This window comes from Paramisgurnus dabryanus, chromosome 18 (assembly GCF_030506205.2).
Source record: "Paramisgurnus dabryanus chromosome 18, PD_genome_1.1, whole genome shotgun sequence".
NCBI classification, from domain to species: Eukaryota; Metazoa; Chordata; class Actinopteri; order Cypriniformes; family Cobitidae; genus Paramisgurnus; species Paramisgurnus dabryanus.
The window spans coordinates 29,484,041-29,510,350 of record NC_133354.1 but is presented as its reverse complement, the minus strand read 5'-3'; the positions used below and the strand labels follow the sequence as shown (position 1 = coordinate 29,510,350).

Below are 26,310 nucleotides of genomic sequence, written 5' to 3'. Positions count from 1 at the left end.
TGACCCAGGAACTGGACCTCTCGCCTCAGCAGATGGCATTTATCGGGTTGCAACTTCAGCCCATATTTCTCCATTGCCTGGAAAACCTCTTCGAGGTGCCGGAGGTGGGAATCGAAATCTGGGGAGTACACAATTACATCATCTAGATATACCAAGACTGACTCCATTAACTGACCTCCCAGACAGCGCTGCATCAGGCGTTGGAACGTGGCTGGGGCGTTGCAGAGCCCGAAGGGCATCCGTTCCCACTCGAATAATCCAAACGGGGTCGTGAAAGCGGTCTTCTCCCTATCGGCCTCGGCCACTGGCACCTGCCAATACCCACTGGCCAGATCCAGAGTGGAGTACCATGCAGACCGCGTGAGACCCGCAAGAGAGTCTTCGATCCGGGGCAGGGGAAAAGCGTCTTTCTTGGTCACCAGGTTGAGCTTACGATAGTCCACACAAAACCTCCAAGCTCCCGACTTCTTCTGCACAAGTACGATGGGGGCTGCCCATGGGCTACTGCTCTCCCGGACGATGCCCCGCCCCAGCATGCCCTGCAATAGTGAGCGTACCTCTGTATACAAGGTGGGTGGGATCGGCCGGTACCTCTCTCTACTGGGTCCTGCATCTCCAGTCGGAATATGATGTTCTACTACCTTAGTGCATCCGTAATCCTCCTCGTGTCTTGCAAACACATGTTGCCATTTCTGAAGGAGGGCTTGGAGTCTTTGTGTCTGCGCCTGTTCCAGTTTTTCCCCTTGCAGGGACTCACCTGCCAGGTGTCTCGGCACGTCCCTCTCCCCGTTGTTCGAAGGGGCTTCCATCTGCGTCAGGGCCACCTCGATGACAGTGGGGCACACCTGACGGAAACTAACATCTCTCTCCTCCCTCACCTGATGGGGCGCAACCCCCGTTAGTCGGGCCAGCCGCTGGTGTCGGTGTAAGTGTACTGGGTAGGGGTGGTCATTTCGAACCTTTACAGGGACCCTCCCCCGGTGGACCGCCGCTAGGCCTCGTGCTACTTCCACTTGGGGGCAATCAGCGTGGGGTTCAACCAATACCCACTCTTCGGGGCCAACTCCTCGGGGGGCCACTCTCACCCACACCATGGCCTCACTCCTAGGGGGGATAGATAGAGCATAGCGACACATCACTCTCCCTACCTCTTCCCGGCCTCTGCGGACCTGGGTCATCTGGACCCGACGACAGTCGGCGACTACTCGCTCCCATAGGGGCCTCTCAACAGGGGAGATCCTAGGGCCGGGCTTAGCCCGAAATAACTCCTCCCAACACTCGGAGAGCACGTTCATCCCTAATAGGGCTCGATGGACACCCAAACACCTGTCTTCCACGATGATTACCCCTTTTTGGGGAACTAACACCCCGTGAACTTCTAAGTCCGTCAGCCGATAGCCAATGTAAGGAATCTCTAAGCCGTTGGCGCCCCGCAACGTCAGCCAGGGGGCCTCTCCTCCTTGGGTTCTCTGCTTCCCGAATACTTCCTGCGAGAGACTTTCGGCAAACAAAGTCACTTGAGAGCCCGTATCTACCAGGCACTGTACTGTCTTGCCACATACCTTCACTTCCGCCATTGGGCTATGCCCAACCATCTGGTCTCTTGAGTTATCACGTCTTCCCGGGTCTCCTCGAGGGGTCCCGGCCACACGACCCACTGTGGCCGGTCGTCCTAAAAACCCCCTTCCGATGTCCTGCGAGGCCCACACTGACGGCTATAATGCCCTGGTTCTCCACAACGATTGCAGATTGGCCGCCCTTGGTCATCCCACTCAAAGCGGGGCCGGTTAAAACGGTTCGGGCGCCCCGGTGGCTCTCGGCCCCTCTCAGAGTAGACTCGCTCTCGGGGTGCCGGCCTCGGTTCCTCTCGCGCCCTACCTTGGCGAAGTTCTCCCAGAAGAGTCTTAGATAGCTCCGACATCTGCTCTCGGACATCTTTCAACAATTCTACTCTCAGGGCTTGCTTCCAATCTGCGTGTTCAGGTGGTGCTGCGGTGTTCCCACTTACGGCTGCACATACAGGGGTTTCACTTACTTCGACCTCATCACCTTCCAAGGCCAGCGCCTCCTTCTTTAGGTCCTCAAAGGTGAGCCCGGAGTCCCGTCGAAACTGGACCCTCAGACTTTGTCTCACGGGGCCCTCTTTCATCCCCAGGAGGAACTGGTCGCGTAACAAGGTCTCTCCGTCTCCTAGCCCATGGTCTCGTCGGGCCTGCAGGCGAGTGAACTGCTCCCGCAGCCTGAGGGCAAAAGCTCTAATAGGTTGTCGGGGGCCTTGCTTACAATTAAAGAATTGTGAACGGAGGACAGCTACGGGGGTATGGTCGCCATATTGCTCAGTAAGGAACTGGAACACAGTCTGGGCGGTGGCTCGGATTGCTTCGGGGGCGGCTTGTACCTCTCGCCGTGCTTCTCCCTCTAGGGAGTTCAACACAAACTGGAGCCGCTGAGCGGCGCTAAGGCCCTGTAAGTCGGCCAAGTACTCTAATTGGGCCTTCCATTCGGTCAGTCGTACCTCCGACTCTGCTCCTCCATATTTCTGGATCCATGGGCTTCCCATGATGATAGATGTGGCACGGGGCGGGGCTGCAGGCCCCGCGTTGTCAGTCATTGGGTGACCTTGGTTACTCAACTCGAGGTGGGATCCTGCCGACTACGCCAAAATCTGTCACCACCAGGGGCTGGCTATTTTAACTGAAGCCACGCCCCTTTGCAACTCCCACCTCGAGGAGGTCCCCAAAGCCAACCCAATGACCAGACAAACACGGGAACAGGTAAGTAAAATTTAAAACAAGCTTTATTTAGTTTAAATATCTAAAAGAACTGGGAATTTGGGGGAAAGGGGAATTTAAAACTAATAGGTCTCTTCGTCTCCCTCCAGGGAGACTGCAGCCACGGGCAGACAGGCCAAGGGCAACAGGGGTGCCAACCACCATAAGCCGGGGGAGAAAGGGAAACGTCAGGCTCCGGCCTGGACCCTGCTAACCGTGGCGCCCTCCTTCTTCCGTCCTGGAGGCAGAATAATTTTGGTGTGACTGGTAAGGAGGATCTCCACTGTCGGTGTATCTTTCCTCGGGTCGGCAGGGGGTCCTCGCCCCACGTGCCCTTACGTTCCCTGTCGTACGTCCGCCCACGTTCGCCTTGTGCCCCACAGATAGTCACTGCGACACAAAAGCACTGTTAGTTTGCACTTGAGGTGTTTCTCACCGGCTCTGCTGCTTGCAGCTCTCTGGGTAGGTATCACGTTACACAGTCTGTTCTCCAATTGTTTCTCCTTGCTCTCCACAGGCGGCCACTAGGACACAAATGACACTGTTACTTGGACTTCGGGTATTGCTCACCGGTTCTGCTGCTTACAGCTCTCTGGGTAGGTATCACGTTCACAGTTTGCTCTTCAATGATTCACTCTCGTCCTGTTCTCTCTCCACAGGTGGCCGCTAGGACCCAAAGACACTGTTACTGAAACTTCGAGTATTTCTCACCGGCTCTGCTGTTTACAGCGTTCTGGGTAGGTATCACGTTCACAGTTTGCTCTTCAATGATTCACTCTCGTTCTCTCTCTCTCCACAGGTGGCCGCTAGAACACAAAGACACTGTTACTGAGACTTCGAGTATTTCTCACCGGCTCTGCTGTTTACAGCTTTCTGGGTAGGTATCACGTTCACAGTTTGCTCTTCAATGATTCACTCTCGTTCTCTCTCTCTCCACAGGTGGCCGCTAGAACACAAAGACACTGTTACTGAGACTTCGAGTATTTCTCACCGGCTCTGCTGTTTACAGCTTTCTGGGTAGGTATCACGTTCACAGTTTGCTCTTCAATGATTCACTCTCGTTCTCTCTCTCTCCACAGGTGGCCGCTAGAACACAAAGACACTGTTACTGAGACTTCGAGTACTTCTCACCGGCTCTGCTGTTTACAGCTTTCTGGGTAAGTATCACGTTCACAGTTTGCTCTTCAATGATTCACTCTCGTTCTCTCTCTCTCCACAGGTGGTCGCTAGGACACAAAGACACTGTTACTGAGACTTCAAGTATTTCTCACCGGCTCTGCTGTTTACAGCTTTCTGGGTAGGTATCACGTTCACAGTCTGCTCTCCAATTATTCACTCTCGTTCTTCTCTCTCTCCACAGGTGGCCGCTAGGACACAAAGACACGGTTACTGAGACTTCGAGTATTTCTCACCGGCTCTGCTGTTTACAGCTTTCTGGGTAGGTATGGTTTCCTCCGTAGGTCAGCAGAGGGGCGAAAAGGTCCCACACCACCTCACCGGGTCGAGCGCTGCCCTATCTCCAATGCCCATAGGCCGATCGATTCCTAGACGGGGGCGCCCTTTTCGTAGAGACCACGGGGCGGCGGACCCTTTCGCCTCTGACTCTGCGACAAAACAGACACAGGTAAGTATACACCACGAAAGTTTCCAATGGTTTACTCACGGTCACGGACAGCTCTCAGTCTGTGTCCCTTCGTACTCCAAACAGCACACTACGTATAATAACAGTGATTTCTGTAGTCGTTGGCCTCTCCGTCCTCTGCCCAGTGGAAGAAGATGGATGATGCGGGGCTTCGTCTACAAGACACACAGCAACCCACAGCAATACACAGCACCACTCCAAACGTGAAAAAGATTTATTACACAGTCTCACTCACCACACTATAAGTGCACCACAACAAGGGAAGCGCCCGGTGTCCTCCACTGCGCTTGGGCTACGATAAGGCGATGGGAAATACGACCACAATAAGTCTCGTTGCGGCGGCTGTTTGAAGTTTGACTTCTCACGGCTCGCCCACCACACTCTTATAGGGGTAGGGCCGCCCTCCTTCTCCTGGAGGTTTCCAATAGTTACACAAGTTAACTTTTGCCAGTTACTCCACACAGAAAAGGGTATACTCACGGCGAATAGCCTTTGTTTACGTTGTACCAGAAGGTCAATTTTTCTTCCTGCTTTACTCCTTCAGTATTGGTTAGAACAGCATTCCTTCCTGCCCATAGGGTTTTCCTGTTCACTCCAGCAGGTCCACAACAAAGATTTACAACGAGAGAGAGGGAGATAGAGAAACACAAACAACCACCACGTCCAACAATGAGCACAGCTCCGTTTCCCAGCACACACTAAGCACCCCTAACTGTGTTCTAACTGTGCTTTATATACTCCTCTCTGTTCCTCAATCATCCAATTGCCCGGCGATCTCTTCAACTAGGCACAGCTGTGCCCAATCGGCTGATTACAGCCTCCGCGAATCTGCCGGATGTCCGGTGTTCCCGTCTTTCCGGTCTGGACGGAAACATCCGGGCGGAACCAAAACTTCCTCAACTTTTGGTTCCGCCCTGAAAGATCGTCACCCCGTGACATAAACAGCCCCTATGTTACCACAATGTTACTAGGTCCTCTTTCTGGGAGCGATGCCAGAACATTTTGTGTTTGTGTTCACACAGAAGCCTGGCTGCCAATTTCCTGGGAACAAAGTGCTGTGTGAATGAGGTTTAGTGTGTTCAAGAGCCCCCAAAGGTGTTGATACCCCACAACATCAATGGAAAATTTACAACTCCTCCTGAAGCTTAAGAGAGAACAGAGGAGGTGTGAAAGTTTACAGCTGGCCTTAACAGAGGGGCTGTTTACACTTGGTATTAACAGTGTTGGGAGTAACGCATTACAAAATATAATATATTACAGTAATATATTAGTTTTTGCTGTAACGCAGTAATATAACGCATTACTAATAAAATTTTGGTAATATTTTACTCGTTACAGTCTTAGTAACGAGCGCGTTACAACAATGCATTTCAAAAATAGACGTGTTATTTTAATTTTTTTATTTTTGACCAATGCGCGTGACCATCACACAGGAAAAAGCTGCGGGTAAAATAGTAATCTGTCTGCGTCCCAAACAGCATAACGTTACTTCCATACTATATAGTAGGCGAAAAGCACTACTTATCGTACTCTTTGCCTACTATATAGTATGGAAGTAGGCGGTTTGGGACGCAGCGTATGTCTGTTTCCAGGTGCTGTATGCAGCATGTTCATTCTTACTTTAATTTTGTATTTGACGCGTTTCTTAAAGAGCCGAATCTGGGAAGTCCGCGGCTGTATAAGCATTGACTAAAGTGGTCGCAATCAGGTCCGGTAGCGCTGCACACGCAAAATTCTGCGAATGACAGCACTAAGTAAAAGCAACAGAAAGTTTCTATCGGTCTCCTGTGCTGCTTGAACCTCAGAAGTAAAGAGACTTTTAGAAATCTTGCCAGTAAAATCCATTTCACCACACCAGCAATGACAAGGTAAGCTAACGTTGCTATGGTTACAGTCCATATACATAATAGATTGCTAGGCTATTCCTATGCTATCTACAGTTTTATTACAAACAGCAACCTAAACTACAACATAACATTAATGTAGACTTAAACATGGTTATTTAAATAGTATATTTAAACATCACTGGTTAAAGTTTTTACCAGCCTTTGTATGGGAGCCTATATTCATTGTTTGGCAAAAAGCAGTGTTCCTCTGTTTGTCTGTGTTTTATTAAGCAATTATATGTTAACCTACATGTAATCCTTATATTGTTCTGAAATGAGCTGTATTCCTTGAGGCCTGATCCTCCAATAGCACGTTTTGATAAGTTGGGTCAACCCAGTGCATGCCAGGTTTGTGCTGTGAATCTGAATTAAAAGTGAATTAAAGAATAGAAATGAAAAGAGGTTGCATGTCTTGCCATGTTATTAGTCTATAGGTTGCATTATAGTGGGCTCTAGCTTTATTGTGTTTGGTATGTGTACCATCATTTACCAGACTTTTACCAGATCATTTGTCCATGTTTATGACTCTGACAGTCATTGTTACTGTTTTTTGCCATAAGTCTTCACTGTGCCTATTCAAACTTCTAGATTTATAAGCATCAATAAACTACATTTTAACATTTTATAATGCCTAGTCATACTTCTGTTATTTTGATGAAAGTAACTCAAAAGTAACGCAAAAGTAGTGTAACTCATTACAGTTCAGAGTCAGTAATATTGTAATGTAACTAATTACTTTCAAATGACAGTAATTTGTAATATATAATGTATTACACTTTGGAAGTAACTTGCCCAACACTGGGTATTAAGATGTGTTTTCATCGATCGGATAACAAGTGGACGAGAGAGACACATTACGTTTACACCTGGTATTTAAATCCTTCTCTTTTGTGCACTTTCGACCGCTTCTGTCCTGAATACTGTGAGGGGGTGGTCTGTGAGACGGTGGGCGAGTCTCTCTGCTGTCATTCAAACGCGAGCAGGAGTAATGATGAGTTTATATTGACGCGAACTAATATTATGTCGGCGTCCGCTGCTTTTTTAGCAAGTAAACATGCTGCACAGTGTTTTATACATGTATATGTTAGAGCTTTCTCTGAATTTTCACCGCAATTGATGAAATAGGATTGCGCAACTTTCACACGCTTTCAAAACAAAATTGCGGAGATCAGCCGCTTAAGTTTTATCAATGAAATGCTAAAAATAGCGCTGTTCACCGTGTGTTCACGCCAGAAGTCAGAAAAGTGTCCACGACTTACCCTTGCTCCAGCGAAGGCTTCGAAGGAAAGGCACGCCGAGCCTAGTGCATAACGTACCTTGGTGAGGCGCAAGTTACATCTGCTATCACGATCTCCGAACGACAGACGAGCCGCCTGTGCAGTGTGAGTACCCACCTCTGGCCACTGGTTCGCGCCCGTGGGACCAGGACGTCTCAGCCGAGGAAACCTGAGGGCAAACGAGAGACAGAAGAAATTAGGCAAGTAGCAGCCAAGGACGAAGACAAGCCACTAATTGTGCGAGAAGTCAGAAGTCAGAAAAGACGTAAAACATTGTGTTTAAGATTAGATAAATGGGCGGAGAGAAGGCGGTCGCGTGTGGCTGTTCGAACACATTCAACCACATGTGCATTTACACTACAAAAGCAATCCGATCGAAAGGGGTTTCGACTACCTCTGAATGTGGTTGAAAGTGGTCGAAAGTGGACGTGTTCAAAAGGTTTTGAACACCGTTTACACCTGGCATTAACGTCGTCCACTTGTGATCCGATCGACGAAAACACATTAATGCCAAGTGTAAACAGCCTCAGAGACTTGAGACTTGGTTGACCCAGAGAAACATCTTTGATGAAACCACAACTAAATCTGTCCTGGTCTGTAAATACACGTATGCATGCTTATGGCACAGGCCGGGGCGGACCCGAGATCTCTAAAGGGTCACGCTCCTCTCTAATTGCCACCTCGAGGAGTTTCCCAAGACCACCCCAATGACCGGACAGACAAGTATACTATATTTAAAACGTATCTTTATTTAAATATCTAAAAACAAAGGGGAAAAGGGAAAGGGCAGTTTAAAAACAATCTGGTTCTTCTTGCTTCCAGGGCAGTGTGGACCATAAGACGGGGGCTGGGACTCCTTTCCAAGTTGGTCCTTTAATCCATGGCGCCCTTCGCTTCTTCCTGGAGGCAGAACAGAAAATGCACAATTAGTGGCTTGTCTTCGTCCTTGGCTGCTACTTGCCTAATTTCTTCTGTCTCTCGTTTGCCCTCAGGTTTCCTCGGCTGAGACGTCCTGGTCCCACGGGCGCGAACCAGTGGCCAGAGGTGGGTACTCACACTGCACAGGCGGCTCGTCTGTCGTTCGGAGATCGTGATAGCAGATGTAACTTGCGCCTCACCAAGGTACGTTATGCACTAGGCTCGGCGTGCCTTTCCTTCGAAGCCTTCGCTGGAGCAAGGGTAAGTCGTGGACACTATGGACACTACCCGGCCTTCCTCTAGGCGTTGCTGTAGGCAGAGGTAAGTTAACACACCAGGAAGGTAAGGTACTCACAGGGTTTGGGATCTTCGTTTGCCTCGGGGCATCCACTGGTGCACAGGTAAATGGTTCACACTATTAACACGTTTCGTCTCTCCTTAATACGTTGCTATAAGCAAAGGTAGGTAACACATCACAATGGTAAGTTACTCACAAGACTTGGGCTTCCCATTCGCTTCGGGGCATTCGCTGAGACACAGGTAAGTGGTTCACACTATTAATACAGTTCGTTCCTCCTTAAGACGTTGCTATAAGCAAAGGTAGGTAACACATCACAATGGTAAGTTACTCACAAGACTTGGGCTTTCCATTCGCTTCGGGGCATTCGCTGAGACACAGGTGAGTGGTTCACACTATTAACACAGTTCGGTTCCCTTTAAGACGTTGCTGTAAGCAGAGGTAGGTAACACATCACAATGGTAAGTTACTCACAAGACTTGGGCTTCTCACTCGCTTCGGGGCCTTCGCTGAGACACAGGTGAGTGGTTCACACCATTAACACAGTTCGGTTTTCCTTAGGACGTTGCTATAAGCAGAGGTAGGTAACACATCACAATGGTAAGTTACTCACAAGACTTGGGCTTTCCGTTCGCTTCGGGGCATTCGCTGAGACACAGGTGAGTGGTTCACACTATTAACACAGTTCGGTTCTCTTTAAGACGTTGCTATAAGCAGAGGTAGGTAACGCATCACAATGGTAAGTTACTCACAAGACTTGGGCTTTCCGTTCGCTTCGGGGCATTCGCTGAGACACAGGTGAGTGGTTCACACCATTAACACAGTTCAGTTCTCTTTAAGACGTTGCTATAAGCAGAGGTAGGTAACACATCACAATGGTAAGTTACTCACAAGACTTGGGCTTTTCGTGCTTTTCGCAGCAGCGCCTGTACACAGTATACCTCCACCCGTCCACTTGTACTTCCTGGGTGTCGTAGGGACTGAGGAGTTGAGTGCCACAGAGCCAAACGCTTCCCTAGCTCCCCCTCCTTTTATAGCGACAGGGATCGTGAGCTGGGGCGAACTCTCGACGAGGCTCTGCACACACCCGGGGTTGGTGTTGGATTTATCTTACACAACTTTGACCCTCAGTCCGTACAGTGCACGTTAACCGCTACTCACTCTGCTGTACCGCCGGGCTTCGCCACTGCCTGCTTACTAGAGTGGTGGAATTCCTGCTAACACACAGGGAGGCAAAATAAAGACAGTTTAATTCCCTCTGCTCATGGGGCTCGAACCACAGCGTGTCTTCTCTTCTCACGACCTGTCTGGGGCCAGGGCAGTTCTGGTCGCTACAAGCACAGCATACACACCAAGCTTAGTGTAAACACAAATGATAATCACAACTCACCCACAGCACTCTGTACACACACTTTACGTGAATTTATGGACTAGATCGCCCGGCTTCGACTGCCTCGTGAGGTGGGTTGAGCGTTGTTCTCTCCACAGAGAAGACGGGTTAGTACACAGTTTAATCAATGTAGCCCCTGTATGCTTGTTGTTACCTCTTCAGCTCACCCGCGCTCCTTTAATCCGCAGGGCCAGATGACAAAAACAACACACGGTTTCTCCAGTTGGGTTTTCCTGCCCGTGTTTCCGGTCGATCAACGGCTCGCCCACACTTCCCTCTTCAGTGGGGCCGGGGACCTTCAACACACTTAGAATATACACCAGCAGCTCTTCTTATAAATGCTTCATCAAACACACATCCACCGTTACTCACGCTTCGTTGTCAGCCCGTTGATAACAATGCACTCGATGACACTCGAGTAGTAGCCCATGCACAAGTGAAATCGCCCAGTAGTCTCTTCGCCCGATCATCTTTTACCTCGTCCGTCCCCAAGGGATCAATGTAGGTTGAGGAAAGCGGGTCTGCACAGCAGCAACACAGCGCACACAAAGTACACCAAAAGCACACTGTCTGCTATCTTCAAAGGTCCTTTTGTACTCTGCCTTCTCTCCTCATTTGCCTATCATCAACCGCTGTCTTAATCGCCCCCACCTGTGTGCAATCGGGCTTGATTTAGACTTCGGGGAAACCCCGGGGATTCCGGTGTTCGGAATAAAACGTCCGGGCGGAACTCGTCTTTCACGCTTTTAGTTCCGCTCGCATAAATCGTCACCCGGTGACACTTACTTTATGTTGGCTCCTTTGTCTCTTTAAATAACCCTTAACCTGTAAATATGCTAGTGTGATTTGGCATCTGTCTATATTCATACATCTGGATGAATCACAACTTAATGCTAGTTTAAACAATTTATATTTGGTATCAAACATATTTGGTCTCTTAATTTCTTCTTCAATGATAAATATTGAATAACGGTAGAATACTTCATACTCTTTATTCAATAATCTGGACTGATATTTCCTCCCATCAAGGGGGGACAAGGCCCCAGTAGGCCTCTCCTTTGTTCTGTGAGCTTGGGACAAACTCACCTTTGCATCGCGAAATGGATCTAGCAAACTTTGTGGATCTTCAGGACTGATCCAAGTTATCAACTCACATCTGAACCCATCAGGACAACTTCATACTTCAAACTTGGACTCTCGGTTTGCACACAAGTTGAGATTCTCTAAGGATCAGCAAATCACCCTTTTCTATCTGAAAACCTAATACTTTTAAACACACTTGGACTATGCCTTGCACCACAGACAAGCAAGTATCTGTTATTCTACTTACAATAGAAAACCTGCATAATGTTCAAAATATACTGTTATTTTCTCATAAAATGTACTTTTAAGATTTGTTCAGATAAGAATTTATGTGTTTAAAGTTCTAATCTGCGGTCGGTTAAAACAGATAGTGTCATTTTCAGAGGTGTAAGCTCCAGGCAACCACCAGATACTTAGAGCTCATGTACACTGCTGAACGCTACCTTCTAGATTCGACTGGGTTATTGTTCGTATTGGATTGGTGTAGAAGATGGTAAATGCCGGTGTGTGATTTGAAGTCTTTTCCGTTGATGTTTGCTTCCTGATACTCCTTTAATACTCTTTCACAATGAGTAAGAAGTTTAACTATAAAGAACACGACTGATTTCATCCCATCTGCAAGGTACAGCGGGGAAAATAAGTATTTGACACATTTGCATTTTTATCAGTAAAGGGATTTCTAAGTGGGCCATTGACACAAAATTTCCACCAGATGGAGCCATCAAGCCAAATATTGAATTCATACAAAGAAATAAGAACATTTAAGTATACAAGTTAAGTCATAATAAATAAAGTGAAATAACACCGGGAATAAGTATTGAACACACTTTATTTAATACTTTGTAGAAAAGCCTTTGTTTGTGATTACAGCCTCTAGACCGGGTGTAGGCAAGTTCGGTCCTACAGAGCCGCAGTCCTGCAGAGTTTAGTTCCAACCCTAATCAAACACACCTGAAGAAGCTAATCAATGTGTTTAGGTTTTAGACATCAGGTTAGATTATCAGTGCTTAGGCTAAAATATGCAGGACTGCGGCTCTCTAGGACCGAACTTGCCTACCCCTGTTCTAGACGCTTATTGTATGGAGAGACCAGTCGTCTGTATTGCTCAGGAGTGATTCTGGCCCATTCTTCTACACAAATGGTGTTTAAATCTTGAAGGTTCCTTGGGCCTCATGGTACATTTCTCCCTTCATCCTGCCTTCAATAATATGAAGTCTGCCAGTACCCCTTGCTGAAAAGCAACCCCAAACCATGATGCTTCCACCCCCAAACTTAACTGTTGGTATGGTGTTCTTGTGGTGGTGGGCAGTGCCATTTCTTCTCCAAACATGGTGTGTAGAATGACTGCCAAAAAGTTAAATTTTGCTTTCATCTGACCATACTATAGTCTCCTAATAATGCACAAGCTTCTCCAAATGCTCTTTCGCAAACTTTAACCGAGCCTCAACATGCTTTTTGTTCGGCAATGGAGTCTTGCATCGTGAGCGTGCATGGGTGCCATGGCGGTTCAGTGCATTGCTTATAGTTTTCTTTGAAACAACAGTACCTGCTGATGCAAGGTCTTCCTGAAGTTCTGCCTGAGTTGTTCTTGGCTCTTGGAGAACTCTCCTGATTATTCTTTGGACTCCTCAGACAGGGATCTTACATAGAGCACCTGATCGTGGCCGGTTTATGGTGAACTGATGCTCCTTCCATTTCCGGATAATGGCCCCCACAGTGCTCACAGAAACATTCAGCAATCTGGAAATGCGCCTATAACCATTCCCATCAAAATGCTTTTCAACAATAAGATTACGATGATCTTGAGAGAGTTCTTTGCTTTTACCCATCATGAAGTCTTTCCTGTGTGCCTCTTGGGTAATGAGAAGCTTTTATAGGCCATCAATTCAGCTTATATCAATAAGTACTGATAGGGGGCAGGGTTTCTTTCTCAATACTGCCAGATTCCAGGTGATTTCCTGGTTTTCTATGCCATTTTGCTCCTTGTTCTCTTCATGTGTTCAATACTTATTCGCTGTGTCATTTCACTTTATTTATTATGACTCAACTTGTATACTTAAATGTTCTGATTTCTTTGTATGAATTCAATACTTGGCTTGAAGGCTTCATCTGGTAGAAACTTTGTGTCACAGCCCACTTAGAAATCCCCTTACTGATACAAATGCTGATGTGTCAAATACTTATTTTCTCCTCTGTATGTTGACACTGATTGATAATGCTGCCTTACGATTAATCATGACTAATCATTTTATTCTAGATTCTTAATACTAGTGAGTGACATGTTGCAGCCTCAAGTGGAAGTTGCAGCTGCACAGATTTCTTCTCAAGTTTATTTACAGGTATAGCCATAGATATCAGATACCTCATTCAACCGCTCCATATATGAAGACACGTCCATGATTTTTGAAATAGCCGCTGCAGATGTCACTCGCAGTTTTTCAGGATACCATGACATAGCACAGCCTCTGGTTCATAAACCCCGTAAAGTTTTATATTCCCGAATAAAGGTGTTGTTTTTGTATATGTATTAACTTAATATTACAGGTTTTTTAATTTGATAATTTTTTTATATTGTGTTAGCAAACACTGTCGTTATGGTTAGTTTAACAATTATAATTTTAACTAGTCCACAACTATAACTATTTGTGGACACACAGTCAGCTTACTCTCGAGTGTTCATGGACCGTCGTGGCTGGATTGGCAGAATTGAGAAACAAACCAACCCTAGCCCTATAACAAAGTTTAAAGTGATTACTGCAGACTTGGCAACTTTGGTTAATACTGCACTGGATAAATCCAATTTAGCAGATAACTTGCATATAGAAACAGCTGCTAATGACATCTATGTTTATATAGCTATGAGAACACCGTAGGTAGTAGATTACGGTGGAAACAAAAGCAAGTGCTTTAGTTTTAACTAAATTATGGGTGGTGATAGCGCAGTGGATAAGACACTCGCCTTTGGTGTGAGAGACCCCAGGTTCGAATCCACTGTGACACACCATTGTGTCCCTGAGCAAGACACCTAACCCATAGTTGCTCCAGAAGCGTGCGACCTCTGACATTTATAGCAATTGTAAGTCGCTTTGGATAAAAGCATCAGCTAAATGAATAAGTAAAGTAAGTAAATTACGTGTTCACAATAACACATGGAAGTGGTGTGTGAGAAAGATTATTAATTTTAATTTTATATTTGTTCTTTTATGTGTTAAAGCCAGCAAATGTAAGTTTGTTCACTGATTTATTTGTGGGTTTATAAATGTACACGTTTTGACTATGGTTGAAAATAGTTTTTTATGACCATGAGAACAAGCATTAGCCGTGGGGGGGGGGGGGGGGTAACGGCTAATTTACCTTATAGTATATAGAGAATATAGTGTGGTCAGACAAGAGCGAAATTGGGTAACACTTTATTAATAAATCAACTTAATAAATATTATGACTATGTTAGCCAGTACACTGAAAAAAATTATTATGGCCCCAATTAAATGAAGCATAATTCAATTTTGCTAGTTTTAATTATTTTATTTAAGTTTTTGATTTTAATTAGTATATATTAATAGGTTTTAAGCGAATTACATGTGCTTTAAATCCAAGTCATTTTAATTAATTAAATTCAGTTTAAAAAAATAGGTTGGTTCTTTGCGCATGCGCACAAATGCACATTTTCCCTGGCACTAAAAGGAGTTTCCAGTCAGGTTCACGGTGGGAATGGAAGACGGGATATTTCAGCCCCGGAGTTTTGTTCAGTCGGTCTATTTGCACAGTAAGTAATATTTCATGTAATAAAGCACCTTTTTTTACAGTGAGTATTTTTATTATACTTAAAATACGCCGTTTATAAGATAGCTCCTCCAGGCCGAGTGCCGGAGGCAATCACAGCCGTGACGATATAAGTTAAACAAATACCACACGACTCAGAGAGCGAAATTGCTTTTATACAACAGTTCGACGGCACACTTTTGAAAAACGAAAACTAGAAAACGACAACAGAGTTTTTTTAAAAGCCTCTTTGTTTGGGAACTACTTTCTTCCGCCACGGATTTCACTCGGCTGTTTTGAATCTCATAACAACTCAATGGACGGATAGCCGTTTCTTAATATTACCGTTTCTTTGTCACAAGATGTAGTTTTAAGATTAGTTCAGTCGAGAATACATATGTATAATATTCAAATATGCAGTCGATTAGTAAAGATATAGCGCCTGTTTGAACGTTTGCTTAAAGGCTCTCTAAGCGAATCTGCGAGACGTTAGCTATTGTTGACGTTTGAAACTGTTTTCAAACAGACGGAGCGTAGCTAACTCCTCCCCCTCCCTTTCGTGCTTTCATGAACGCGCCCAACCCCCACCCCCAAATCCTTTTTGTGGTTTATTGGCTGGAATACTTTGTTTTGTTTTGTGATGCTAGGTTTGGCCACTTGTTGATATTGCCGTTTGTGAAGCCTGGGCTGTCTACAGAGATCCCGGTTTTTTACAGTTTGATCAGCGGACAGGCAGCAAGCAGATAGTGAGGAGATGTTTCCGGTATGTAACAAAAAATGTTTTATGGTCTAAAACGCTTCAATTCGCTTAGAGCGCCTTTAAGGAAGCTTCGGTACGTGAGAACCAGAGAGCGGACGTCAGTGTTCACTCGCCCCACTGACCACCGCCCTCTCTGGGCTACATCTCTGACAGGGATTCCCTGGCTCTGATGTTGGCCTTGTCTGTTATTTTTTTGATGGTAAAAAATGAGATCAAATCAGCTGTATTTGCTGTCATGAAACTATTACTTGTTTTCTTATTCATATTTAGTGTCTTTTGTGTTGTTATTGTTTTTGCGCGCGGTAAAAGTTAATAAAACTGTACTTATGTAATGATACTATTGCTTTCCCAATTAATCTTAACGCGCTACGAGCACTCGCTTATTATTAGACTTTGTGCTTGTCAGTACTATATATGTCAGAGAGATGTTTTTGCATGCTGCTTATAAATATATCAGTGGCGATATCTCATAACGTGTTTTAATATTCACGTCACTATAAATTCCTTATCAATTGTCCAAATTTAAAAGCTGCAGTGCTTACCTGCAGTTCCACTGTGTTTTAGCTTTCTCGGAGTTGCTTATACAAACACACACACACACACACACACACACACACACACACACAGTGCCCTTTATAAATATTGGAATATGTTATTATATATGTAAATATGTATTTCAGTGTATTTCAGGTCAAAATATAATGGGACAGTTCGCTTAAAAGCTGTTTATGGACATGAATTGTGTACATGATGTGTGTTCACAGCGTCCAAATGCCAATGTAACCCACACAAGGTCACTGAGTGCAATTCTCTTTATCGCCTGCGAGTGGCGCAAAGTAATCACTCTGCCTGCAAGTTGCCAGGCAACCTACCGGTAAAACAAACACTTGATGACTTTCCTCCGGTGAAGACGCTGTTAGAAAGTATCAAGATCTGGTATGAATAATATCCTCTAAAGGACAGAAATTCAAAGAAAAATCTTATATCATTTATTGAAATATTGTGTATTTATTAGGTTGAAAGCAGTGAGACAGAGAGAAAGTTAAGCTGCTGATATTGAGTTTTCAAGATACCTCCGGTAAGGATGTGTATACTAAAACGAGTGTTATGATGATTGCGCAAGCTCCATTATAGCGCAAAATATCGTTCTTTTAAAACCAATCGGAGTTGTGAACATGATTTTTGCTGTTTAACACCATATAAATACAGATTAATATTGTTTTTTGTTATATAGATGCCCATAAAAAATCGTTAATCTAATTGTTTACATTTAAATGCATGTTGATTTGATCTGTTATGCTGTACACCGTTAAAGGTGCCTTAATACTGTTTTATTGACTTAAAAAGTCACTTGATTGATTGAGTATTTGTTTTGTCTTGTTTTATAAGGGTGATTTAGTACATTTAATTGTCAATATATATGTTTATATTTTATATGAGGATATTAATTGTTAAAAAGAATAAATATGTTAAAATGTAACATTTAAAATGTTATTAAGATACACAAATAGATTTAAAAGTTTCAAATATCAATATCTATTTTCTGAAATGGGTTTCAGAAATCCTATGATTTATTTTTGTATTGTGAGATGGAAGTACATGATTTATTGATTAATTAATTGTTGTTTATTGGAACTGACTTATGTGGTGTGATGTGTAACTATTCATTTGCATAATGATTAGAGTATTTATATCCTTTACAATTGGTTATATTTGATTTGACATTTGAATGGAGAAAAGTTGATTAGATTTGAATAGAAATGAAGCAATTGTGATTAATGCATTCTGTACTGTATGTATAGATTGGTTTTATAGAAAGGGATAGATCTGATTCTGACCCTAGCGGTCAGTGGCGAGCCAACCGCAGAACTGAACGGACCAAGAGCCTGGTGTGGCCAGCTGTGGCATCTTTGGACCTATGATCATCATCATTTGCCTCCATTTTAAATACAGATAAGAACACGTAAACCTACCCGGGTAGTGAAGAGAACCAATACTTCAAGAAACACACACACACACACTGAGAACTTCCATGGACTCATTCTTCATTTGAGTTATTTATTTTGAGTTTACTGTGCACTGTGCACTTAGGAAGCCGGCTTAGGTAGGCAGGGAATGTAAATAATTTATTTATTTTTTATAATACATTTTATAATACATTTTTATATTTACCTATTTTGTGTTGTCTGTTTTCTGCTAACCTTTTACTCTTTTAGGCTCCGTAGTCGTATCTAGAGCTTCTGATACTAGCCCAGATCTCATTTACCAATACTTAAATTAGTTATTAATTACACTAGTTTGAGAAAAGGGGGTTACAAGTGGCGAGCCAGCCAGGAGTCTAGTTATGTGTTAGCAGTGAACCAAAATTTTGTTTTTTTCAAGTGTACTATTTATTTATAAGCTATTTGTCACATTTATAGATAACTCTTTACCAAACATGGAGTTTATTACGAGCTCAGGTATCAAAGTCCCCAATGCAGTAATAGTGAGTGGTTTGCTTGAGTCACCAGAAGATGAGGAGATCGTAGACTTCCTTAAGATGTACGGCTCCATGAGACTTGTCCCAGTTACTGACATTAACTCAGAGTTTTATAAAAACCTGATTATTGAGTATCAAGATGGTGCTGCTATTGAAGCCTTAGCCCCTCTTCTGCCCTACACACATGAACTTAAGCACAATCCAGATGTAAAATACTATGTTCAAGCTCTGGCAAGTGTGTACACAACTAAAATTGGCTGCAGTGTTACCAAAGCCTACCTCGATGAAATAAAGAAGTTAGCAAAACTGAGTGGAAGAGGATTTGAAGAGGTGCTGAAAGACATGATGTCAGAAATCAGTGAGACGATCGAGACTGATGGCAGTGGTGATAATGAGTTTGGAGCCAGACAGCTCAACGTGTCTCTTGACGCATTTGAACCCTCAGACCCCCAGCTGTTTTCTGATTCTTCTCGAGAAAGGTTCATTCATAATGGTGCTGAGCCAAGCTCATCAGCTGATGTGAAGCGAAGTCTGTCCATAGCGGAGAGAGACCTGAATCCACCTGAAATTCAAAAGGTCATTGTTGAGCACATTGTGAGGAGAGATGAATTAAATACACATTCACACTTTCCAATCAAGCTTCGTTCATTCTCAGGCAAGCTTCCCAGACCCAATAGTGAGACAGATTATGACACATGGCGTTCACATGTTGAGCTTCTCAGAAAAGACCCCACCTTGTCTAATCTTCAGAAATCACGAAAAATCTTTGAAAGTCTGCTCTCCCCTGCAGCGGATATTGTCAAGAGATTAAGCCCTGAAGCTACTCCTGAAACTTACCTTCAACTGCTGGACGCAGCCTTTGGAACCGTTGAGGACGGCGAGGAGCTTTTCGCCCAGTTTATGAATACTCTTCAGGATCCTGGTGAAAAGGCCTCTACTTACCTCTGCCGCCTTCAAGCTGCCCTGAACCTTGCTGTTAAGAGAGGAGGAGCTGCTGCTGGAGAAGCAGATAGACACATACTGAAACAGTTTTGTCGTGGGTGTTGGGACAACCCTTTGCTCTCTGACCTCAACCTCGAAGGAAAGAAAAGTCATCCACCAGCATTTTCAGAGCTCCTATTATTAATCCGCACTGAGGAAGATAGGCAGGCAGCTAAAGCCACACGTATGAAAAAGCACCTTGGCTCACACCGACAGCGGGTTATGGCAAATTCTCAGAGTGCATGCATCTGCAGTCAACAAGCAACATTCCAGCCTGAGTCTGACCCACTGACAGAGCTTAAACAGCAGGTGGCATCTCTGCAGAGCCAACTGACCACGCTGATGTCTAAAAAAGCCAAGAAAGCCCCAAAGACCAAGGGGAACACTGAGCATCAATCAAGTGGGCCAGTTTCCAAACTTGACCCCAGAGCACCAAGCTGGAAACCTACCAGCTCAAAGACAAGCACCCAGCCGAGACCTTGGTATTGTTTCAACTGCGGCGAAGACGGTCACATTTCCTCAGCTTGCAGTAATGATCCAAACCCCACTCTTGTCAATGAGAAGAGAGATAAACTGAAAGAAAAGCGGCGCCTCTGGGAGGCTAAAGAGCACTCACCCGACAATAGGGATTTTTAGATGGAGTCTCAGTTGCAGGGCAAACTGAGGCTGAAGCAGTTCACCAACGCCCTGCTAAAGATAAAAGTGATACCAAACCCAAATCCAAGTTCAGTGTTACCCTGAATCAATCTAATGTTAGGAAACACCCCTTTAGAGTTCCAAAAAAACTTATAGGCACAAAAAGCACAGGTCAAGTTACCATCCAAGGCAAACAGTTCACCTGTCTCCTTGACACAGGCTCACAAGTAACCACAGTCACAAAGTCTTTCTATGATCAATACTTACATGAGCAACAGATCGAACCACTCTATAACCTTCTGGAAGTTGAAGGGGCCAATGGTCAATCTGTGCCCTACCTTGGATATGTTGCAGTCACAATCACCTTCCCAAAACAGTTCCTTGGAGCTGAATATGAAGTCCCAACGTTGGCCTTGGTTGTCCCAGACAGTGGCACTTCAGGCTACCAGATACTTGTGGGTACAAACACACTCGATGTAGTGTATGGCATGTGTAAAGAGAAAAGTTCAGCAAGTCACCACCCTGTCCCAAACGGCTACAGAACAGTGCTGAAAATACTTCAACTGAGACAAGAACAAAGTCATGACAGTAACATCGGGCTAGTGAGAATGCAAGGCAGAGACAGAAAACTAATTCCAGCTGGAGAAACAGTTGTTTTGGAGGGAGTGGCATCAGTTAAAGAGTTCCATACTGAGAGGTCTGCTATCATGGAGTACCCTTCATCCTCTTCTCTACCTGGAGGGCTGCTAGTAAAGCCATGTCTCATTGATCTACCAGGCAAACTACCAGTTGTGGTCTCAAATGAGTCTGAACATGACATTATTATCCCAGCTAAAAGTGTGATTGCTGAGCTCAGTGCAATCCAAGTCATCTTATCTCATAAGCAGAGCGTGACCAATCCAGCTAAACCAGAACCCTCCAAAGCAGCTAACCTAGCCTTTGACTTTGGTGAGTCCCCAGTCCCTCCAGAATGGAAAGACAGAATTATTCAAAAATTAAATAGCATGCCTGAAGTCTTCGCCCAGAATGATACTGACTTTGGAAGGACAGACAAAGTCAAGCATCATATCAAACTGTCCGATGAAACACCATTCAAACTAAGAGCTCGACCGATACACCCACATGACGTAGAAGCTGTTCGTCAACATCTTCAAGAGCTTCTCGACGCTGGGGTGATTCGTGAAAGTGAATCTCCATTCTCCTCTCCAATCGTTGTAGTCAGGAAGAAGAATGGCCAAGTACGTCTCTGTATTGACTACAGGAAACTGAACCTGCAGACGGTGAAAGATGCCTATGCACCTCCGAGGATGGATGACACCTTTACAGCACTCTCTGGTTCCAAGTGGTTCAGCGTCCTCGATCTAAAATCTGGCTACTATCAAATTGAAGTCGAGGAGGCTGACAGGCCAAAGACCGCCTTTGTATGCCCGCTTGGATTCTGGGAATTTAATCGGATGCCCCAGGGGGTGACAAATGCCCCAAGTACCTTCCAGAGACTGATGGAAAAATGCATGGGAGACATGAATTTGAAGGAAGTTGTCGTTTTCCTGGATGACTTGATAGTTTTCTCGAAAACTTTAGAAGATCATGAAGCCAGACTCACTAAGGTTCTCAATCGCCTGAAGGAGTATGGGCTCAAGTTGTCCCCAGAAAAGTGTAAATTCTTCCAGTCTTCAGTCCGGTACTTGGGCCATGTGGTCTCAGAGCATGGCGTGGAGACAGACCCAGAAAAGATTTCAGCGCTAAAGACCTGGCCAGTCCCTCAGCATCTGAAAGAGTTGAAAGCCTTTCTTGGATTTTGTGGCTACTATAGAAAGTTCATTAAAGACTATTCAAGTATAATGAAACCTTTGAATGACTTAACATCTGGATATCCACCTCTAAGAAAGCACTCAAAGTCCAAGGAAAAAAGTGGCCAATACTACCATCCCAAAGAACCATTTCTGAACCGTTGGACTCCCGCCTGCCAGCAGGCATTTGAGATGATCATTGGAAAGTTGACAATGTCCCCAGTTTTGGCCTTTGCAAATCCTGCACTTCCTTACATCCTTCACACAGATGCGAGTTGCACCGGCCTCGGAGCGGCTTTATATCAGGAGCAGGAGGGACAGCTGCGTGTCATCGCCTATGCAAGCCGAGGGTTATCACGTAGTGAGTCCCGTTATCCAGCTCATAAGCTTGAGTTCTTAGCGCTGAAATGGTCTGTAACAGAGAAGTTCAGTGACTACCTCTATGGCAATCAGTTTACAGTAGTCACTGACAGCAATCCCCTTACCTACATACTCACCTCAGCCAAACTTGATGCAACCAGCTACAGGTGGTTAGCTGCTCTCTCTACTTTCTCCTTTAAACTCCAGTACAGGCCGGGAAAGCAGAATGGAGATGCTGATGCACTGTCGCGACGTCCCCATGGCAATCTGCGTGATGACCCCTCATCTCAAAAAGAGTGGGACAGAATCTGTCAGTTCACACAACATCATCTATCAGATCCAGATAACATTGAAGCTGTGGATCAGGGGGTTGTTCATGCCATCTGTGAGAGACAACTGATCTATTGTGCCAATGATGAAATGGGAAAAGATGGAAACATCTCCCTCGTCGAGAGCCTTGCCATCTCTGGAGATGCTGTACCTGACAGTTTTGAGAAGGAAGATGAGCTTGGAGGCCTCCCCAGTGTCCCACACCTATCAGAAGCAGATCTCAGAGACAAACAGAGAGCCGACCAGTGCATTAGACATGTCATCTCCCAGATTGAGCGTGACGAGAAACCACCACCCACTGTAAGAGCTTTGCTTCCAGACCTACCTCTGTTGTTGAGAGAGTTAACCAGACTTGAACTGCAGAACGGCATCCTCTATAGAACACGTCAAGAAGAAGGCCAAACACAGTACCAGCTAGTCTTACCTGAAGAACTTCGTGAGACAGTCTTAATGAGCCTGCATGACAACATGGGTCATATGGGAAAAGACCGCCTGCTGGACTTGGTCAGAGCCAGATTCTACTGGCCGAGGATGTCCTCTGACATTGAGAAGAAAATTAAGATGTGTAACAGGTGTGTGCTCAGGAAAACCTTACCTCAGAGGGCTGCACCATTAGTGAACATCAGGACAACAAGACCGCTTGAATTGGTCTGCATGGACTTCTTGTCAATAGAACCCGACAGAAGCAATACAAAAGACATTCTTGTGATTACAGATCATTTTACAAAATACGCAGTGGCTATCCCAACACCAAACCAAAAGGCCCAAACAGTTGCAAAGTGCTTATGGGACAATTTCATCATCCATTATGGCATTCCAGAGAAACTGCATAGCGACCAAGGTCCTGATTTTGAGTCACGGTTAATCAAACAACTGTGTGAAGTTGCAGGCATAAAGAAAATTCGAACAACTCCGTACCACCCAAGGGGCAACCCGGTGGAACGTTTTAACCGCACTCTGTTGGACATGCTTGGCACTCTGGAAAACCAGGATAAGTCACACTGGAAGGACTTTGTAAAGCCTTTGGTCCATGCGTATAATTGTACCAGAAATGAAGTGACTGGGTTCACACCCTATGAGTTAATGTTTGGACGCCAGCCACGCCTGCCAGTCGACCTTGCATTTGGCTTACCTGTCAAAGAAGAGCAACAAAAGTCACACTCCCAATATGTAAAACACCTCAAATCCCGCCTCGAGGAGAGCTACAAAATAGCTACAAGGAGTGCTGCCAAGGTGGCTAAAAAAAACAAAACAAGGTTTGACAAGCGTGTTGCTCCTTCAGCTCTGGAAATTGGAGACAGAGTACTTGTCAGGAATGTACGCATTCGTGGAAAGCACAAGCTTGCAGATAAATGGGAGTCTACTGTCCATGTGGTAGTGAGGAAAGCTGGAGACCTCCCTGTTTATACAGTGAAGCCAGAGACTGGAGAAGGCCCCTGGCGCACACTGCATCGAGACCTCTTGCTCCCATGTGGGTTTCTCCATGTAACACCAGAAGAACAACCTAAACCACTTGAGCGTCGCAAGACACGCCAGAACATTCACAGTGACACCAGAGAAGTTGATCAGTCCTCAGATGAAGATGAAATCACTCCTGTTACTTGGTCCCTAAAAGAACCAGTTCCAGAAGTAACTAGATATATTGTCTCACGAAATGTTCCAAGACACCATGGTCCAAGCCATTCTAATAAGAATCTGACGACAAACCTCAACAAGGTGATTGATGATGTCCCAGCTAATGAGAGTAGTCTACCTGATGTTGCTCCAGTCAACAGACTAACCCTGAATCCAAACTTACTTGGAAATGAACCTGTGGAAATAAAAAACTTACCTGAAAATGAACCTGTGGAAATTGAAGACCTACCTGGAAGTGAACCTGTGGAAAGAGAGACAAACCTATCTGACAGTGGAAACCTTGTTAAAGGCTCGGATGAGGACTTCACTAAACAACTTCCAGTCCCTTCCGAAATGCCAGAATGTGATGAGACAAATGTTCCTGAAAATGAAGGAGAAAATGAGATTAAGGGGACGGAGGAACAAGTAGTAACTGATGACCTAGTCAGGAGGTCCCTGAGAAATCATCAGCCACCTATGCGGCTGGGTTACAATGAACTAGGAAACCCCCTAGTCACAGTGGTGAAATCATTCTTTCAAGGGCTGACCACTGTGTGGGACGATCTCATAAGTGAGAGTGATGCATCAGCTCATCCTCCTGTCCTGTCCCTCCCAATGATAACTGTTTAAAGATTGCTATGCACAGGGACGTGCATAAGTTAGGAGGGGAGAGTGTAACCCACACAAGGTCACTGAGTGCAATTCTCTTTATCGCCTGCGAGTGGCGCAAAGTAATCACTCTGCCTGCAAGTTGCCAGGCAACCTACCGGTAAAACAAACACTTGATGACTTTCCTCCGGTGAAGACGCTGTTAGAAAGTATCAAGATCTGGTATGAATAATATCCTCTAAAGGACAGAAATTCAAAGAAAAATCTTATATCATTTATTGAAATATTGTGTATTTATTAGGTTGAAAGCAGTGAGACAGAGAGAAAGTTAAGCTGCTGATATTGAGTTTTCAAGATACCTCCGGTAAGGATGTGTATACTAAAACGAGTGTTATGATGATTGCGCAAGCTCCATTATAGCGCAAAATATCGTTCTTTTAAAACCAATCGGAGTTGTGAACATGATTTTTGCTGTTTAACACCATATAAATACAGATTAATATTGTTTTTTGTTATATAGATGCCCATAAAAAATCGTTAATCTAATTGTTTACATTTAAATGCATGTTGATTTGATCTGTTATGCTGTACACCGTTAAAGGTGCCTTAATACTGTTTTATTGACTTAAAAAGTCACTTGATTGATTGAGTATTTGTTTTGTCTTGTTTTATAAGGGTGATTTAGTACATTTAATTGTCAATATATATGTTTATATTTTATATGAGGATATTAATTGTTAAAAAGAATAAATATGTTAAAATGTAACATTTAAAATGTTATTAAGATACACAAATAGATTTAAAAGTTTCAAATATCAATATCTATTTTCTGAAATGGGTTTCAGAAATCCTATGATTTATTTTTGTATTGTGAGATGGAAGTACATGATTTATTGATTAATTAATTGTTGTTTATTGGAACTGACTTATGTGGTGTGATGTGTAACTATTCATTTGCATAATGATTAGAGTATTTATATCCTTTACAATTGGTTATATTTGATTTGACATTTGAATGGAGAAAAGTTGATTAGATTTGAATAGAAATGAAGCAATTGTGATTAATGCATTCTGTACTGTATGTATAGATTGGTTTTATAGAAAGGGATAGATCTGATTCTGACCCTAGCGGTCAGTGGCGAGCCAACCGCAGAACTGAACGGACCAAGAGCCTGGTGTGGCCAGCTGTGGCATCTTTGGACCTATGATCATCATCATTTGCCTCCATTTTAAATACAGATAAGAACACGTAAACCTACCCGGGTAGTGAAGAGAACCAATACTTCAAGAAACACACACACACACACTGAGAACTTCCATGGACTCATTCTTCATTTGAGTTATTTATTTTGAGTTTACTGTGCACTGTGCACTTAGGAAGCCGGCTTAGGTAGGCAGGGAATGTAAATAATTTATTTATTTTTTATAATACATTTTATAATACATTTTTATATTTACCTATTTTGTGTTGTCTGTTTTCTGCTAACCTTTTACTCTTTTAGGCTCCGTAGTCGTATCTAGAGCTTCTGATACTAGCCCAGATCTCATTTACCAATACTTAAATTAGTTATTAATTACACTAGTTTGAGAAAAGGGGGTTACACCAAACTTCAACTTCAGACCACAACATGCTTCATATATGAGGAAATTATTTAACAAATACAAAATTCATGTCCATTACAGCTTTTAAATCAACTGTCCCATTACGTTTGGCCCATTTAAAC

The 26,310-nt window shown here is 44.2% G+C and overlaps 3 long non-coding RNA genes across 4 annotated transcripts; 2 read left to right on the top strand and 1 right to left on the bottom strand.

Moving 5' to 3' along the window:
- Positions 1 to 2,779: 2,779 nt before the first annotated feature.
- LOC135776986 (uncharacterized) lies at positions 2,780 to 4,967 on the bottom strand. Of its 2 annotated transcripts, none has more exons than XR_012335365.1 (3): positions 4,435 to 4,967; positions 3,623 to 3,857; positions 2,780 to 3,577 (listed from the first exon to the last, which is right to left on the bottom strand). It is a non-coding gene; the product is annotated as an uncharacterized lncRNA (long non-coding RNA). The 2 variants fall into 2 exon arrangements; XR_012335366.1 differs by having other exon boundaries at positions 4,649 to 4,967.
- Positions 4,968 to 16,681: 11,714 nt separating this feature from the next.
- LOC135776985 (uncharacterized) lies at positions 16,682 to 18,033 on the top strand. Its single transcript, XR_010544265.2, has 3 exons — positions 16,682 to 16,723; positions 16,803 to 16,865; positions 17,590 to 18,033. It is a non-coding gene; the product is annotated as an uncharacterized lncRNA (long non-coding RNA).
- Positions 18,034 to 24,578: 6,545 nt separating this feature from the next.
- On the top strand, positions 24,579 to 26,101 carry LOC135776984 (uncharacterized). The gene is made up of 3 exons (XR_010544264.2): positions 24,579 to 24,808; positions 24,888 to 24,950; positions 25,675 to 26,101. It is a non-coding gene; the product is annotated as an uncharacterized lncRNA (long non-coding RNA).
- Positions 26,102 to 26,310: the final 209 nt, after the last annotated feature.